Genomic DNA, 14098 nt, shown 5'->3' on the forward strand with positions numbered 1-14098 from the left:
AAATAGGGGTGCAAAATCCTATGTGTAAAATTGTCTACAGGAATTGTCAAGTTTGTGTACATATGTCTACAGGATTTACACCTGTTAGTTCTATTCCAATACAAAAAATGTTCAATATCAGTTCAAAGATTTAAGTCAAAGAATATAACAAAAGGAAGGGATTCTATAATATATATAAGAAATACATTAGTAGTAGTTGGTAGGCAGCTACCTATCCTGGAAGTATATTACCTGTATTACCTGCTTGGGTATCAGGAGGGTCAGTGATGGTTGTGTAGTTAGCCAGCACTTCAGTGGGTTGCAACGTTGCACTTCTTTGACCCAAGTGGCTAATATTTCTTTCTAACTCACCCGCACATGGACTGCCAGCATCCTGTCTACATACATACAACTTCTCCATGTCACACACGACACTTGACAATTAATTCACGCAACTCATTCTTCCTAATTCTAGGTTTTTGCGTGGAGTGATATGCACTAGTCCTGCCTTTTGGCTAAATGGTAGAATAAATAGACATAAGTAGTAGGTAAGAACATTAAACAGCAGCATTAGGAAAAAACATTAGGTATAAGTAGTAGGTAGGAACATTAGCTAGGAGTATTAAGTGCTAGTAGTAGGTCAAGTGAAAAAAAAAAAAAAAAAAAAAAACACTAAGAGGAAAAGAAGGTAAAACTGTATCATGTTTGTTTACAGGTGTTTGTAGACAATACCCATAGAGGTGTTAAGGTTGTAAGAAGAAAAGGTGAAAGAAGGGAGAGAATTCCACTATTTAGCTGTTCGAGGGATGAAGGTATCACAACCGTCAATCCTCAATAGCCAGTCTCTGTATGGTAATTGTGGGCAGAAGCAGCCAGATGTGAGCCTTGGGTCCAAGCCTGGTGGCAAGGGCACGTGCAGACAGTTCATGAGAGCAGTGGACAAAATAATACTGTACCTGTAGGTCTTAGACAGAGTGACATCATTACAGCATACTAAAAAGAATGGTTGAAGAGAGGTGATGCCACAAGAATATATCAGATCAAAGACTTTTGATTCCACTCTCACCACAAAAAGGCAGAGGAATCATCCTATGCATGTGTAAAGTACAACATATAATGTAATTACCTCTACAGATCTGACAGCTACTCTCAAGAAATATAATTAAGGTAACTAAAGAACACCACAGCTTTTATTGATAATGTGGAGTTTCCAAGTTAGATTAGTAAAAAAGGTTCTGCTCAACATGTTTATGTTGCTACAAGGTTGAATTATGTTGTTTTGAAACTCAATAGTGGTATACGAGTGACTCAGATGAGTTTAAAACTACTGATTCTAACCAAGTTACTAATTCTCAGATGTTCCACAGGTTCAAAATGAGAAAATATGTTCGGTGTTAGAAAGGGAACCAGTATTAGAGGAGAAAACAATTTGAAGTGATAAAGGGAAATCATCAGCATAAAAATCAAGAGATTATGAAATTAAAGAGATATCATTTATGAGAAGATAGAGAGTAGGCAATTGGATAGAACCCTGAGGGCTATCACTATTGACAGTATAAGCTAATTCAACATTCTTGGGTGGTTAACAATGAGTGAATATTAATATTCTAACTAATCTAGGCTAGTAATAACAGATGAATAATATATATTAAAACTTTATTTACGTATGACAATAATAATATTTGTACACTATGTTGCTAGACAACTCTTAAGAAACATAATCTCAATCAAAGACCTTCCCAATGGCTTTGTTATACATTTAGTAAGTATACTACCAAATCCAGAAAGACTTGTTATTTCAGTCTTTACATATATGATCTTGAGGAAACACTATTCATCAATCAACTTTAAACTCCATTCCCATTTACATGAGATGGATGAGGTGCAGACAGCCTTTTAACTTTTCTCAGAAAATTTTGCACAATTTGGGTCCCTAAACCCAACTACAAGGAATGGCAAAGGCAATGACATAACCATTATGAGTCTCAACTGTTTAAATTTCTAATGTGGGTACTGACTGCAGAGTACAGTATATATCTTCTTTCTATTGGTGAGTGAGGTGACTATCTTGTTAATATATTCTCTTTCAAAGATTCTTACTGCCTCAGTAACAGAAGCAAGCTCAACTTAAGTACAGTGATCCATTTTCAGCATAACTGGACTGTTTCTTAAACTTCATACACTGTTGATCATAATTCCATGTATCTATGTAATGCTCTGTTTACTCAAATACAGTTCTATAGCAACTAGTATGTTTTAGGATCTCTTAATATGCCAAGCCACTTGGAATGGATAAAAAGGCAAACATGATACTGATATCCAAGGTTATGTGCGATAACATGGATGAAAAAATAATGTAGTATGACATTCACCTTTCAAAACAAAGACAAAAATCTGGCATTGTACCTGCAAAATAAAGAGAATAATTCTGCAAGTGTTTTTATCATATGAAGTTCTGAGAAAAAGAAAGTATGAGAACAAATAATGTAATACTATTAAAGCCTTCCATGGAATAACATATGCCATGTGCAAGAAATATCATAAAAGCAGTGTTATTAAACTGTTCACCTAGATTCATAGTAATGAACATATGTAATCAAGAAGCAAACATTTATCAAGACTTTTAATGTCAATGGAAAAAACATCATATGTTCTAACGATATCAACTGGTTATTACCAAAACCTCCAATCATACTAAATAGTTCATCATATGATATATTAACCTGAACTCTTACAAGAAACTTATCTGGTATACTGAAATCCACAGTGGCTACTGATGAGTGACCACTGTCAACAGCAGCAGCAAGAATACAATATCAACATGTTCATCACACGTTCTACTACAATAAAAAAAATAATAAATACATGTCATTAATTATGGCATAATATGCATGCTGCAAATTCAGGTGTGTTCTATGTGATCCTTCTTTTGCACCTGTTCACTATTTCCCACATTTGCGAGGTAATGTCAGAAATATAACATTGAGCTTTGGAAGAAAAATCCTTTCTAGGCTCTTCCCTTGGTTCCATCTTTTGGGAAGCAAAATCACAGGAGGCAGGATTTCCATTTTCACAATATAACCCTCTATAATACACAAGAGATATGAAGGTAGCAACCTTCCTCCCTTGTCCCTAGTGGGTAAATATATCTTTTTTTTTCACACTTGATTGCTGTTTCCCGTGTTAGCGAGGTAGTGGAAGGAAACAGAAGAAGAAAGACAAATCTATTCACACACACACACAAATATATATATATATTTTTTTTTCATACTATTCGCCATTTCCCGCATTAGTGAGGTAGTCCATATATATATATATATATATATATATATATATATATATATATATATATATATATATATATATATATATATATATATATTGCCTTAATGATTGTAATCTCTTTACTAAGAGAAAAATATTGCCTAACATATGAATGCTTTTGGAAAATTTAAAAAAAAAGCCCAGTCCTCTGTTCTTTGCGCTACCTCGCTAACGCGGGAAATGGCGAATAGTTTAAAAGAAAGAAGAAAAGATATATATATATATATATATATATATATATATATATATATATATATATATATATATATATATATAGGGGTCAAGTCAATTGGGAGGTGAGTTTGAATGGAGAGAAACTGGAGGAAGTGAAGTGTTTTAGATATCTGGGAGTGGTTGAGAGAGCAGAAGAGGGTGTTTTGAAGTGGTTTGGGCACATGGAGAGAATGAGTGAGGAAAGATTGACCAAGAGGATATATGTGTCGGAGGTGGAGGGAACGAGGAGAAGAGGGAGACCAAATTGGAGGTGGAAAGATGGAGTGAAAAAGATTTTGTGTGATCGGGGCCTGAACATGCAGGAGGGTGAAAGGAGGGCAAGGAATAGAGTGAATTGGAGCGATGTGGTATACCGGGGTTGACGTGCTGTCAGGGGATTGAATCAAGACATGTGAAGCGTCTGGGGTAAACCATGGAAAGCTGTGTAGGTATGTATATTTGCGTGTGTGGAAGTATGTATATACATGTGTATGGGGGGGTTGGGCCATTTCTTTCGTCTGTTTCCTTGCGCTACCTCGCAAACGCGGGAGACAGCGACAAAGTATAATAAAATATAAAAAAAATATATAATATATATATATATATATATATATATATATATATATATATATATATATATATATATATATATATATATTTATATATATATACATATATATGCATATGCCTGATGATTGGCAGAATGCGTGCATAGTGCCATTGTACAAAGGCAAAGGGGATAAGAGTGAGTGCTCAAATTTCAGAGGTATAAGTTTGTTGAGTATTCCTGGTAAATTATATGGGAGGGTATTGATTGAGAGGGTGAAGGCAGGTACAGAGCATCAGGTTGTGGAAGAGCAGTGTGGTTTCAGAAGTGGTAGAGGATGTGTGGATCAGGTGTTTGCTTTGAAAAATGTATGTGAGAAATACTTAGAAAAGCAAATGGATTTGTATGTAGCATTTATGGATCTGGAGAAGGCATATGATAGAGTTGATAGAGATGCTCTGTGGAAGGTATTAAGAATATATGGTGTGGGAGGCAAGTTGTTAGAAGCACTGAAAAGTTTTTATCGAGGATGTAAGGCATGTGCACATGTAGGAAGAGAGGAAAGTGATTGGTTCTCGGTGAATGTAGGTTTGTGGCAGGGGTGTGTGATGTCTCCTTGGTTGTTTAATTTGTTTATGGATGGGGTTGTTAGGGAGGTGAATGCAAGAGTTTTGGAAAGAGGGGCAAGTATGAAGTCTGTTGTGGATGAGAGAGCTTGGGAAGTGAGTCAGTTGTTGTTCGCTGATGATACAGCGCTGGTGGCTGATTCATGGGAGAAACTGCAGAAGCTGGTGACTGAGTTTGGTAAAGTGTGTGAAAGAAGAAAGTTAAGAGTAAATGTGAATAAGAGCAAGGTTATTAGGTACAGTAGGATTGAGGGTCAAGTTAATTGGGAGGTAAGTTTGAATGGAGAAAAACTGGAGGAAGTAAAGTGTTTTAGATATCTGGGAGTGGATCTGGCAGCGGATGGAACCATGGAAGCGGAAGTGGATCATAGGGTGGGGGAGGGGGCCAAAATCCTGGGAGCCTTGAAGAATGTGTGGAAGTCGAGAACATTATCTCGGAAAGCAAAAATGGGTATGTTTGAAAGAATAGTGGTTCCAACAATGTTGTACGGTTGCGAGGCGTGGGCTATGGATAGAGTTGTGCGCAGGAGGATGGATGTGCTGGAAATGAGATGTTTGAGGACAATGTGTGGTGTGAAGTGGTTTGATCGAGTAAGTAACGTAAAGGTAAGAGAGATGTGTGGAAATAAAAAGAGCGTGGTTGAGAGAGCAGAAGAGGGTGTTTTGAAATGGTTTGGGCACATGGAGAGAATGAGTGAGGAAAGATTGACCAAGAGGATATATGTGTCGGAGGTGGAGGGAATGAGGAGAAGTGGGAGACCAAATTGGAGGTGGAAAGATGGAGTGAAAAAGATTTTGTGTGATCGGGGCCTGAACAAGCAGGAGGGTGAAAGGAGGGCAAGGAATAGAGTGAATTGGATCGATGTGGTATACCGGGGTTGACGTGCTGTCAGTGGGTTGAATCAGGGCATGTGAAGCGTCTGGGGTAAACCATGGAAAGTTGTGTAGGTATGTATATTTGCGTGTGGATGTATGTATATACATGTGTATGGGGGTGGGTTGGGCCATTTCTTTCATCTGTTTCCTTGCGCTACCTCGCAAACGCAGGAGACAGAAAAAAAAAAAAATATATGTATATATATATATATATATATATATATATTTTTTTTTTTTTTGCTGTCTCCCGCGTTTGCGAGGTAGCGCAAATATACATATATATATATATATATATATATATATATATATATATATATATATATATATATATATATATATATATTCTTAATACCTTCCACAGAGCATCTCTATCAACTCTATCATATGCCTTCTCCAGATCCATAAAACTCATCCTCTCCATGTGCCCAAACCACTTCAAAACACCCTCTTCTGCTCTCTCAACCACGCTCTTTTTATTTCCACACATCTCTCTTACCCTTACGTTACTCACTCGATCAAACCACCTCACACCACACATTGTCCTCAAACATCTCATTTCCAGCACATCCATCCTCCTGCGCACAACTCTATCCATAGCCCACGCCTCGCAACCATACAACATTGTTGGAACCACTATTCCTTCAAACATACCCATTTTTGCTTTCCGAGATAATGTTCTCGATTTCCACACATTCTTCAAGGCCCCCAGGATTTTGGCCCCCTCCCCCACCCAATGATCCACTTCCGCTTCCATGGTTCCATCCGCTGCCAGATCCACTCCCAGATATCTAAAACACTTCACTTCCTCCAGTTTTTCTCCATTCAAACTCACCTCCCAATTGACTTGACCCTCAACCCTACTGTACCTAATAACCTTGCTCTTATTCACATTTACTCTTAACTTTCTTCTTCCACACACTTTTCCAAACTCAGTCACCAGCTTCTGCAGTTTCTCACATGAATCAGCCACCAGCGCTGTATCATCAGCGAACAACAACTGACTCACTTCCCAAGCTCTCTCATCCCCAACAGACTTCATACTTGCCCCTCTTTCCAAAACTCTTGCATTTACCTCCCTAACAACCCCATCCATAAACAAATTAAACAACCATGGAGACATCACACACCCCTGCCGCAAACCTACATTCACTGAGAACCAATCACTTTCCTCTCTTCCTACACGTACACATGCCTTACATCCTCGATAAAAACTTTTCACTGCTTCTAACAACTTTCCTCCCACACCATATATTCTTAATACCTTCCACAGAGCATCTCTATCAACTCTATCATATGCCTTCTCCAGATCTATAAATGCTACATACAAATCCATTTGCTTTTTTAAGTATTTCTCACATACATTCTTCAAAGCAAACACCTGATCCACACATCCTCTACCACTTCTGAAACCACACTGCTCTTCCCCAATCTGATGCTCTGTACATGCCTTCACCCTCTCAATCAATACCCTCCCATATAATTTACCAGGAATACTCAACAAACTTATACCTCTGTAATTTGAGCACTCACTCTTATCCCCTTTGCCTTTGTACAATGGCACTATGCACGCATTCCGCCAATCCTCAGGCACCTCACCATGAGTCATACATACATTAAATAACCTTACCAACCAGTCAACAATACAGTCACCCCCTTTTTTAATAAATTCCACTGCAATACCATCCAAACCTGCTGCCTTGCCGGCTTTCATCTTCCGCAAAGCTTTCACTACCTCTTCTCTGTTTACCAAATCATTTTCCCTAACCCTCTCACTTTGCACACCACCTCGACCAAAACACCCTATATCTGCCACTCTATCATCAAACACATTCAACAAACCTTCAAAATACTCACTCCATCTCCTTCTCACATCACCACTACTTGTTATCACCTCCCCACTTGCGCCCTTCACCGAAGTTCCCATTTGCTCCCTTGTCTTACGCACTTTATTTACCTCCTTCCAGAACATCTTTTTATTCTCCCTAAAATTTAATGATACTCTCTCACCCCAACTCTCATTTGCCCTTTTTTTCACCTCTTGCACCTTTCTCTTGACCTCCTGTCTCTTTCTTTTATACATCTCCCCCTCAATTGCATTTTTTCCCTGCAAAAATCGTCCAAATGCCTCTCTCTTCTCTTTCACTAATACTCTTACTTCTTCATTCCACCACTCACTACCCTTTCTAATCAACCCACCTCCCACTCTTCTCATGCCACAAGCATCTTTTGCGCAATCCATCACTGATTCCCTAAATACATCCCATTCCTCCCCCACTCCCCTTACTTCCATTGTTCTCACCTTTTTCCATTCTGTACTCAGTCTCTCCTGGTACTTCCTCACACAGGTCTCCTTCTCAAGCTCACTTACTCTCACCACCCTCTTCACCCCAACATTCACTCTTCTTTTCTGAAAACCCATACAAATCTTCACCTTAGCCTCCACAAGATAATGATCAGACATCCCTCCAGTTGCACCTCTCAGCACATTAACATCCAAAAGTCTCTCTTTCGCACGCCTGTCAATTAACACGTAATCCAATAACGCTCTCTGGCCATCTCTCCTACTTACATAAGTATACTTATGTATATCTCGCTTTTTAAACCAAGTATTCCCAATCATCAGTCCTTTTTCAGCACATAAATCTACAAGCTCTTCACCATTTCCATATTAAGAATATATGGTGTGGGAGGAAAGTTGTTAGAAGCAGTGAAAAGTTTTTATCGAGGATGTAAGGCATGTGTACGTGTAGGAAGAGAGGAAAGTGATTGGTTCTCAGTGAATGTAGGTTTGCAGCAGGGGTGTGTGATGTCTCCATGGTTGTTTAATTTGTTTATGGATGGGGTTGTTAGGGAGGTAAATGCAAGAGTTTTGGAAAGAGGGGCAAGTATGAAGTCTGTTGGGGATGAGAGAGCTTGGGAAGTGAGTCAGTTGTTGTTCGCTGATGATACAGCGCTGGTGGCTGATTCATGTGAGAAACTGCAGAAGCTGGTGACTGAGTTTGGAAAAGTGTATGGAAGAAGAAAGTTAAGAGTAAATGTGAATAAGAGCAAGGTTATTAGGTACAGTAGGGTTGAGGGTCAAGTCAACTGGGAGGTGAGTTTGAATGGAGAAAAACTGGAGGAAGTGAAGTGTTTTAGATATCTGGGAGTGGATCTGGCAGCGGATGGAACCATGGAAGCGGAAGTGGATCATAGGGTGGGGGAGGGGGCCAAAATCCTGGGGGCCTTGAAGAATGTGTGGAAGTCGAGAACATTATCTCGGAAAGCAAAAATGGGTATGTTTGAAGGAATAGTGGTTCCAAGAATGTTGTATGGTTGCGAGGCGTGGGCTATGGATAGAGTTGTGCGCAGGAGGATGGATGTGCTGGAAATGAGATGTTTGAGGACAATGTGTGGTGTGAGGTGGTTTGATCGAGTGAGTAACGTAAGGGTAAGAGAGATGTGTGGAAATAAAAAGAGCGTGGTTGAGAGAGCAGAAGAGGGTGTTTTGAAGTGGTTTGGGCACATGGAGAGGATGAGTGAGGAAAGATTGACCAAGAGGATATATGTGTCGGAGGTGGAGGGAACAAGGAGAAGAGGGAGACCAAATTGGAGGTGGAAAGATGGAGTGAAAAAGATTTTGTGTGATCGGGGCCTGAACATGCAGGAGGGTGAAAGGATGGCAAGGAATAGAGTGAATTGGAGCGATGTGGTATACCGGGGTTGACGTGCTGTCAGTGGGTTGAATCAGGGCATGTGAAGCGTCTGGGGTAAACCATGGAAAGTTGTGTAGGTATGTATATTTGCGTGTGGATGTATGTATATACATGTGTATGGGGGTGGGTTGGGCCATTTCTTTCATCTGTTTCCTTGCGCTACCTCGCAAACGCAGGAGACAGAAAAAAAAAAAAATATATGTATATATATATATATATATATATATATATATATATATATATATATATATATTTTTTTTTTTGCTGTCTCCCGCGTTTGCGATGGTAGCGCAAATTATATATATATATCATATATATATATATATATATATATATATATATATATATATATATATATATATATATATATTCTTAATACCTTCCACAGAGCATCTCTATCAACTCTATCATATGCCTTCTCCAGATCCATAAAAACTCATCCTCTCCATGTGCCCAAACCACTTCAAAACACCCTCTTCTGCTCTCTCAACCACGCTCTTTTTATTTCCACACATCTCTCTTACCCTTACGTTACTCACTCGATCAAACCACCTCACACCACACATTGTCCTCAAACATCTCATTTCCAGCACATCCATCCTCCTGCGCACAACTCTATCCATAGCCCACGCCTCGCAACCATACAACATTGTTGGAACCACTATTCCTTCAAACATACCCATTTTTGCTTTCCGAGATAATGTTCTCGATTTCCACACATTCTTCAAGGCCCCCAGGATTTTGGCCCCCTCCCCCACCCAATGATCCACTTCCGCTTCCATGGTTCCATCTGCTGCCAGATCCACTCCCAGATATCTAAAACACTTCACTTCCTCCAGTTTTTCTCCATTCAAACTCACCTCCCAATTGACTTGACCCTCAACCCTACTGTACCTAATAACCTTGCTCTTATTCACATTTACTCTTAACTTTCTTCTTCCACACACTTTTCCAAACTCAGTCACCAGCTTCTGCAGTTTCTCACATGAATCAGCCACCAGCGCTGTATCATCAGCGAACAACAACTGACTCACTTCCCAAGCTCTCTCATCCCCAACAGACTTCATACTTGCCCCTCTTTCCAAAACTCTTGCATTTACCTCCCTAACAACCCCATCCATAAACAAATTAAACAACCATGGAGACATCACACACCCCTGCCGCAAACCTACATTCACTGAGAACCAATCACTTTCCTCTCTTCCTACACGTACACATGCCTTACATCCTCGATAAAAACTTTTCACTGCTTCTAACAACTTTCCTCCCACACCATATATTCTTAATACCTTCCACAGAGCATCTCTATCAACTCTATCATATGCCTTCTCCAGATCTATAAATGCTACATACAAATCCATTTGCTTTTCTAAGTATTTCTCACATACATTCTTCAAAGCAAACACCTGATCCACACATCCTCTACCACTTCTGAAACCACACTGCTCTTCCCCAATCTGATGCTCTGTACATGCCTTCACCCTCTCAATCAATACCCTCCCATATAATTTACCAGGAATACTCCACAAACTTATACCTCTGTAATTTGAGCACTCACTCTTATCCCCTTTCCCTTTGTACAATGGCACTATGCACGCATTCCGCCAATCCTCAGGCACCTCAACCATGAGTCATACATACATTAAATAACCTTACCAACCAGTCAACAATACAGTCACCCCCTTTTTTAATAAATTCCACTGCAATACCATCCAAACCTGCTGCCTTGCCGGCTTTCATCTTCCGCAAAGCTTTCACTACCTCTTCTCTGTTTACCAAATCATTTTCCCTAACCCTCTCACTTTGCACACCACCTCGACCAAAACACCCTATATCTGCCACTCTATCATCAAACACATTCAACAAACCTTCAAAATACTCACTCCATCTCCTTCTCACATCACCACTACTTGTTATCACCTCCCCACTTGCGCCCTTCACCGAAGTTCCCATTTGCTCCCTTGTCTTACGCACTTTATTTACCTCCTTCCAGAACATCTTTTTATTCTCCCTAAAATTTAATGATACTCTCTCACCCCAACTCTCATTTGCCCTTTTTTTCACCTCTTGCACCTTTCTCTTGACCTCCTGTCTCTTTCTTTTATACATCTCCCCCTCAATTGCATTTTTTCCCTGCAAAAATCGTCCAAATGCCTCTCTCTTCTCTTTCACTAATACTCTTACTTCTTCATTCCACCACTCACTACCCTTTCTAATCAACCCACCTCCCACTCTTCTCATGCCACAAGCATCTTTTGCGCAATCCATCACTGATTCCCTAAATACATCCCATTCCTCCCCCACTCCCCTTACTTCCATTGTTCTCACCTTTTTCCATTCTGTACTCAGTCTCTCCTGGTACTTCCTCACACAGGTCTCCTTCTCAAGCTCACTTACTCTCACCACCCTCTTCACCCCAACATTCACTCTTCTTTTCTGAAAACCCATACAAATCTTCACCTTAGCCTCCACAAGATAATGATCAGACATCCCTCCAGTTGCACCTCTCAGCACATTAACATCCAAAAGTCTCTCTTTCGCACGCCTGTCAATTAACACGTAATCCAATAACGCTCTCTGGCCATCTCTCCTACTTACATAAGTATACTTATGTATATCTCGCTTTTTAAACCAAGTATTCCCAATCATCAGTCCTTTTTCAGCACATAAATCTACAAGCTCTTCACCATTTCCATATTAAGAATATATGGTGTGGGAGGAAAGTTGTTAGAAGCAGTGAAAAGTTTTTATCGAGGATGTAAGGCATGTGTACGTGTAGGAAGAGAGGAAAGTGATTGGTTCTCAGTGAATGTAGGTTTGCAGCAGGGGTGTGTGATGTCTCCATGGTTGTTTAATTTGTTTATGGATGGGGTTGTTAGGGAGGTAAATGCAAGAGTTTTGGAAAGAGGGGCAAGTATGAAGTCTGTTGGGGATGAGAGAGCTTGGGAAGTGAGTCAGTTGTTGTTCGCTGATGATACAGCGCTGGTGGCTGATTCATGTGAGAAACTGCAGAAGCTGGTGACTGAGTTTGGAAAAGTGTATGGAAGAAGAAAGTTAAGAGTAAATGTGAATAAGAGCAAGGTTATTAGGTACAGTAGGGTTGAGGGTCAAGTCAATTGGGAGGTGAGTTTGAATGGAGAAAAACTGGAGGAAGTAAAGTGTTTTAGATATCTGGGAGTGGATCTGGCAGCGGATGGAACCATGGAAGCGGAAGTGGATCATAGGGTGGGGGAGGGGGCCAAAATCCTGGGGGCCTTGAAGAATGTGTGGAAGTCGAGAACATTATCTCGGAAAGCAAAAATGGGTATGTTTGAAGGAATAGTGGTTCCAAGAATGTTGTATGGTTGCGAGGCGTGGGCTATGGATAGAGTTGTGCGCAGGAGGATGGATGTGCTGGAAATGAGATGTTTGAGGACAATGTGTGGTGTGAGGTGGTTTGATCGAGTGAGTAACGTAAGGGTAAGAGAGATGTGTGGAAATAAAAAGAGCGTGGTTGAGAGAGCAGAAGAGGGTGTTTTGAAGTGGTTTGGGCACATGGAGAGGATGAGTGAGGAAAGATTGACCAAGAGGATATATGTGTCGGAGGTGGAGGGAACAAGGAGAAGAGGGAGACCAAATTGGAGGTGGAAAGATGGAGTGAAAAAGATTTTGTGTGATCAGGGCCTGAACATGAAGGAGGGTGAAAGGATGGCAAGGAATAGAGTGAATTGGAGCGATGTGGTATACCGGGGTTGACGTGCTGTCAGTGGATTGAATCAAGGCATGTGAAGCGTCTGGGGTAAACCATGGAAAACTGTGTAGGTATGTACATTTGCGTGTGTGGACGCATGTATATACATGTGTATGGGGGGGGTTGGGCCATTTCTTTCGTCTGTTTCCTTGCGCTACCTCGCAAACGCGGGAGACAGCGACAAAGTATAATAAAAAAAAATATATATATATATATATATATATATATATATATATATATATATATATATATATATATATATATATATATATATATTTTATTTTTGCTTTGTCGCTGCCTCCCGCGTTTGCGAGGTAGCGCAAGGAAACAGACGAAAGAAATGGCCCAACCCACCCCATACACACACATGTTTACATGTGTGTATATGTATATGTCTGTATGGATATGTAGGTATATGTTGAAATGTATATGCGCGTGTGTGGGCGTTTATGTATATACATGTGTATGTGGGTGGGTTGGGCCATTCTTTCGTCTGTTTCCTTGCTCAACCTCGCTAACGCGGGAAACAGCGACGAAGAAGTATAAAATATATATATATATATATATATAGAGTTGGGGTGAGAGAGTATCATTAAATTTTAGGGAGAATAAAAAGATGTTCTGGAAGGAGGTGAATAAAGTGCGTAAGACAAGGGAGCAAATGGGAACTTCAGTGAAGGGCGCAAATGGGGAGGTGATAACAAGTAGTGGTGATGTGAGAAGGAGATGGAGTGAGTATTTTGAAGGTTTGTTGAATGTGTTCGATGATAGAGTGGCAGATATAGGGTGTTTTGGTCGAGGTGGTGTGCAAAGTGCAACCCCGGTATACCACATCGCTCCAATTCACTCTATTCCTTGCCCTCCTTTCACCCTCCTGCATGTTCAGGCCCCGATCACACAAAATCTTTTTCACTCCATCTTTCCACCTCCAATTTGGTCTCCCTCTTCTCCTTGTTCCCTCCACCTCCGACACATATATCCTCTTGGTCAATCTTTCCTCACTCATCCTCTCCATGTGCCCAAACCACTTCAAAACACACTCTTCTGCTCTCTCAACCACGCTCTTTTTATTTCCACACATCTCTCTTACCCTTACGTGGAAAGATGG

The 14098-nt window shown here is 40.3% G+C and overlaps 1 protein-coding gene across 1 annotated transcript in view; it reads right to left on the reverse strand.

Moving 5' to 3' along the window:
- The window catches only part of Orc5 (origin recognition complex subunit 5), a 61983-nt gene that overhangs the window by 41184 nt on the left and 6701 nt on the right, over window positions 1-14098 (reverse strand). The gene's annotated exons all lie outside the window — the stretch shown is intronic.

The sequence above is a fragment of the Panulirus ornatus genome, chromosome 58 (assembly GCF_036320965.1).
Source record: "Panulirus ornatus isolate Po-2019 chromosome 58, ASM3632096v1, whole genome shotgun sequence".
NCBI classification, from domain to species: domain Eukaryota; kingdom Metazoa; phylum Arthropoda; class Malacostraca; order Decapoda; family Palinuridae; genus Panulirus; species Panulirus ornatus.